This window comes from Salvelinus fontinalis, chromosome 8, assembly GCF_029448725.1.
Source record: "Salvelinus fontinalis isolate EN_2023a chromosome 8, ASM2944872v1, whole genome shotgun sequence".
NCBI lineage: Eukaryota > Metazoa > Chordata > Actinopteri > Salmoniformes > Salmonidae > Salvelinus > Salvelinus fontinalis.
The window spans coordinates 34,675,902-34,681,931 of NC_074672.1; positions in this window are offsets into that span (position 1 = coordinate 34,675,902).

The following is a 6,030-nucleotide window of genomic DNA, read 5'->3' on the forward strand; positions in this document are numbered from 1 at the left end:
TCCGAATGGTTACTGAGTGAGTGCACAATACAGTGCATTAGGAAAGTATTCAGACCCCTTGACTTTTTCCACATGTTGTTACGTTACAGCCTTATTCTAAAATGGATTAAACTGTTTTTAAACCTCATCAATCTTCACACAATATTAGAAAATGTATCAAATGTATAAAAATTAAATCAATGAAATATCACATTTACATAAGTATTCAGACCCTTTACTCAGTACTTTGTTGAAGCACATTTGGCAGCGATTACAGCCTCAAATCTTCTTGGGTATGACGCAACAAGCTTGACACACCTGTATTTGGGGAGTTTCTTCCATTCTTCTCTGCAGATCCTCTCAAGCTCTGTCAGGTTGGATGGGGAGCGTAGTTGCACAGCTATTTTCAGGTCTCTCCAGTAGAGGTCGACCGATTAATCGGAATGGCCGATTAATTAGGGCCGATTTCAAGTTTTCATAACAATTGGAAATCGGTATTTTTGGACGCTGATTTTGCAGATTTATTTTTATTTTTTACACCTTTTTTAAACTAGGCAAGTCAGTTAAGAACACATTCTTATTTTCAATGACGGCCTAGAAATGGTGGGTTAACTGCCTTGTTCAGGGGCAGAACGACAGATTTTTACCTTGTCAGCTCAGGGATTCAATCTTGCAACCTTACGGTTAACTAGTCCAATGCTCTAACCACCTGCCTCACGGAGCCTGCCTGTTACGCGAATGCAGTAAGAAGCCAAGTTAAGTTGCTAGCTAGCATTAAACTTATCTTATAAAAAACAATCAATCAATCAATCATAATCACTAGTTATAGTGTGTCTAGATCTCTAGCGTGTCCTGCGTTGCATATAATCGATGCGGTGCACATTCGCGAAAAAGGACTGTCGTTGCTCCAACGTGTACCTAACCATAAACATCAATGCCTTTCTTAAAATCAATACACATAAGTATATATTTTTAAACCTGCATATTTAGCTAAAAGAAATCCAGGTTAGCAGGCAATATTAACCAGGTGAAATTGTGTCACTTCTCTTGTGTTCATTGCACGCAGAGTCAGGGTATATGCAACCATTTGGGCCACCTGGTTCATTCTGAACTAATTTTCCAGAATTGTACGTAATTATGACATAACATTGAAGGTTGTGCAATGTAACAGCAATATTTAGACTTAGGGATGCCATCCGTTAGATAAAATACGGAACGGTTACGTATTTCACTGAAACGTTTTGTTTTCGAAATGATAGTTTCCGGATTCGACCATATTAATGACCTAAGGCTCGTATTTCTGTGTGTTATTATGTTATAATTAAGTCTATGATTTGATAGAGCAGTCTGACTGAGCGATGGTAGGCATCAGCAGGCTCGTAAGCATTCAGTCAAACAGCACTTTCGTGCGTTATGCCAGCAGCTCTTCGCAATGCTTCAAGCATTGCGCTGTTTATGACTTCAAGCCTATCAACTCCCGAGATTAGGCTGGTGTAACCGATGTGAAATGGCTAGCTAGTTAGTGGGGTGAAATGAACGTCACTCGCTCTGAGACTTGGAGTAGTTGTTTGCCTTGCTCTGCATGGGTAACGCTGCTTCGAGGGTGGCTGTTGTCGATGTGTTCTTGGTTCGAGCCCAGGTAGCGGCGAGGAGAGGGATGGAAGCTATACTGTTACACTGGCAATACTAAAGTGCCTAAAAGAACATCCAATAGTCAAAGGTATATGAAATACAAATGACTTAGAGAGAAATAGTCTTATAATTCCTATAATAACTACATCCTAAAACTTCTTACCTGGGAATATTGAAGACTCATGTTAAAAGGAACCACCAGCTTTCATATGTTCTCATGTTCTGAGCAAGGAACTTAAACGTTAGCTTTCTTACATGGCACATATTGCACTTTTACTTTCTTCTCAAACACTTTGTTTTTGCATTATTTAAACCAAATTGAACATGTTTCATTATTTATTTGAGGCTAAATTGATTTTATTGATGTATTATATTAAGTTAAAATAAGTGTTAATTCAGTATTGTTGTAATTGTCATTATTACAAATAAATTTTTAAAAACCGGCCGATTAATCGGCATCGGCCTTTTTTGGTCCTCCAATAATCGGTATCGGCGTTGAAAAATCATAATCGGTCGACCTCTACTCTCCAGAGATGTTCGATCGGGTTCAAGTCCGAGCTCTGGCTGGGCCACTCAAGGACATTCAGAGACTTATCCCGAAGCCACTCCTGTGTGTAATATTCATATGTGTAAACATACTGAATTATAATTGGATGCATTTTACCGCCGTATCATACTGTGCTATGATTGGTTAAGACCACCCAGATGGTTAGGTCATGGGCAGTTGATCATGGTTGGAGATACGTGAACATGCAAGTTATAGCTAGCTAATAAAGAGCTACGTTAAGAAATATCCTGTAGTACTGCATTTTATTATTTTGTACGAAGCGTGCAAAACAAGACACTGTGTTGTCTTGGCTGTGTGCTTAGGGTCGTTGTCCTGTTGGAAGGTGAAACTTCACCCCAGTTTGAGGTCCTGAGTAAAAAGGTATTTCTGTTTTTTATTTGTAACATATTTCGCTTTGTCATTATGGGGTATGTGTGTAGATTGGGATTTTTTAAAATTTAATATATTTTAGAATAAGGCTGTAACGTAACAAAATGTGGAATAAGTGGAAAGTGAATACTTTCCGAATGCACTGTATGTGCTGGGAATATACACTGAGTGTACAAAACATTAAAGACACCTTCCTAATATGTAGGTGCACCTTTTGCCCTCAGAACAGCCTCAATTCGTCAGGGCATGGACTCTACAAGGTGTCAAAAGTGTTCCACAGGGATGCTGGCCCATGTTGACTAAGTTGTGTCAAGTTGGCTGGATGTTCTTTGGTTGGTGGATCATTCTTGATACACACTTGATACACGCGCTGCAGTTCTTGACACAATCCGGTGAGCCTGGCACCTACTACCAATTTATTTTGGGGGGGGGGGGCACACGGGGAGATTGGCGGAGTCAGGTTATAGACCTGAGCCAACTCCCCGTGCTTACCGCGGGGAGCGAGTGACCGGGCAGGCACCGTGTTATGCGGTAAAGTGCACAGTGTCTCCGGTGCACATGCACAGCCCGGTGCGCTCGGAGCCAGCTCTCCGTAAGTACCACGCTAGAGTGGGCATCCAGCCAGGGCAGATTGTGCCAGCTCAGCACTCTTGGTCTCCGGTGCGCCGGCTCTGCGCACTGTGTCTCCGGTGTGCTGTGACTGCTCAGTGCGTCCTATGCCTGCCCTCCGCCCGTGCCGGGCTAAAGTGGGCATTCAGCCAAGAGGAGCGGTGCTAGTTCTGAGCACCAGATCTCCAATGTACCCCCACAGCCGGGTTCGACCCGTGCCTGCGCTCTGGAGGTGCCGTGCTAAAGTGGGCATTCAGCCTGGAAGAGTGATGCCAGGGATAAGCACCAGATCTCCAGTGCTCCCCCCACAGCCCGGTTCGTCCTGTGCCTGCTCCCAGAACCAGGCCTCCTGTACGTCTCCCCAGCCTGGTGGGCCCTGTGGCAGCACCCTGCACCAGGCTGCCTATACGTCTCCTCCCACCAGTGATGATCCATGGCACGAAGCCTCCAGCGATGGTCCCCAGTCCGGAGCCTCCAGCGAGGGTCCCCAGTCCAGAGCCTCCAGCCTCCCCAGTCCGGGGTCGGCGACGAGGGTCCCCGCACAAGAGGCGCCACCAAAGTGGGGTGAGCCAGAGGTGGAGCGGGTTCTATGTCCCGCACCAGAGCCGCCACCGCGGACAGATACCTACCCGGACCCTCCCCTATAGGTTCAGGTTTTGCGGCCGGAGTCCGCACCTTTGGGGGGGGGGGTACTGTCACGCCCTGACCTTAGAGAGCCTTTTTATGTCTATTTGGTTTGGTCAGGGTATGATTTGGGTGGGCATTCTATGCTCTTTATTTCTTTGTTTCTGGCCGAGTGTGGTTCCCAATCAGAGGCAGCTGTCTATCGTTGTCTCTGATTGGGAATCATACTTAAGCAGCCCTTTTTCCCACCTGTGATTGTGGGTAGTCTATGTATAGTGGCCTGCGAGCACTACGTAGCTTTACGTTTGTTTGTTATTTCTTGTTTTGTTGGCGACATTATAAATAAACTAAAATGTACGCTCACCACGCTGCGCCTTGGTCCATTCCTATCGACGAGCGTGACACATGTGATGAGTTCGCCAATCAAATACCCCACTTGTGCTGCCACTGGACAGCGAAACAAGTAGGTTAAGCTTTATTTATTGTAATTTAAATTAGTTTGTAGTAGTTACAGTTCAAGTCAGAAGTTTACATACACCTTAGCCAAATACATTTAAAGTCAGTTTTTCACAATTCCTGACATTTAATCCTACTAAACATTCCCTGTCTTAGGTCAGTTAGGATCAACACTTTACTTTAAGAATGTGAAATGTTAGAATAATAGTAGAGAGAATTATTTATTTCAGCTTTCATTTCTTTCATCACATTCTCAGTGGGTCAGAAGTTTACAAACACTCAATTAGTGTTTGGTAGCATTGCCTTTAAATTGTTTAACTTGGGTCAAATGTTTCGGGTAGCCTTCCACAAGCTTCCCACAATAAGTTTTGGCCCATTCCTCCTGACAGAGCTGGTGTAACTGAGTCAGGTATGTAGGCCTCCTTGCTCGCACACGCTTTTTCAGTTCTGCCCACACATTTTCTATGGGATTGAGGTCAGGGCTTTGTGATAGCCACTCCAATACCTTGACTTTGTTGTTCTTTAGCCATTTTTCCACAACTTTGGAAGTATGCTTGGGGTCATTGTCCATTTGGAAGACCCATTTGCGACCAAGCTTTAACTTCCTGACTGATGTCTTGAGATGTTGCTTCAATATATCCACATAATTTTCCTTCTCATGACGCCATCTATTTTGTGAAGTGCACCAGTCCCTCCTGCAGCAAAGTGCCCCCAAAACATGATGCTGCAACCCCCGTGCTTCACGGTTGGGATGGTGTTCTTCGGCTTGCAATACTCCCCCTTTTTTCTCCAAACATAACGATGGTCATTATGGCCAAACAGTTCTATTTTTGTTTCATCAGACCAGAGGACATTTCTCCAAAAAGTACGATCTTTGTCCCCATGTGCAGTTGCAAACCGTAGTCTGTTTATTTTTATGGTTTTGGAGCAGTGGCTTCTCCTTGCTGAGCGACCTTTCAGGTTATGTCAATATAGGACTCGTTTTACTGTGGATATAGATACTTTTGTACCTGTTTCCTCCAGCATCTTCACAAGGTCCTTTGCTATTGTTCTGGGATTGATTTGCACTTTTCGCACCAAAGTAGGTTAATCTCTAGGAGACAGAATGCGTCTCCTTCCTGAGCGGTATGATGGCTGTGTGGTCCCATGGTGTTTATACTTGCGTACTATTGTTTGTACAGATGACCGTGGTACCTTCAGGTGTTTGGAAATTGCTTCCAATGATGAACCAGACTTGTGGAGGCCTACAATGTTTTTCTGAGGTATTGGCTGATTTCTTTTGATTTTCCCATGATGTCAAGCAAAGAGGCACTGAGTTTGAAGGTAGGCCTTGAAATACATCCACAGGTACACCTCCAATAGACTCAAATGATGTCAATTAGCCTATCAGAAGCTTCTAAAGCCATGACATCATTTTCTGGAACTTTCCAAGCTGTTTAAAGGCACAGTCAACTTAGTGTACATATGTAAACCTCTGACCCACTGGAATTGTGATACAGTGAAATAATCTGTAAACAATTGTAAAAATTGCATGTGTCATTCACAAACCGACTTGCCAAAACTATAGTTTGTTAACAAGAAATGTGTGGAGTGGTTGAAAAACGAGTTTTAATGACTCCAAACTAAGTGTATGTAAACTTCCGACTTCAACTGTAAGTGTTGAGTTAGATTACACAATGTAGTTACCTCAATCATTATTTCAAATAATTTTGGTGACTTCACAGCAATTGTGTGAAGATGAAATGTAGCTAGCTAGCAGGTTCAGCTAAATACAAATCCCCTAGATACAACCA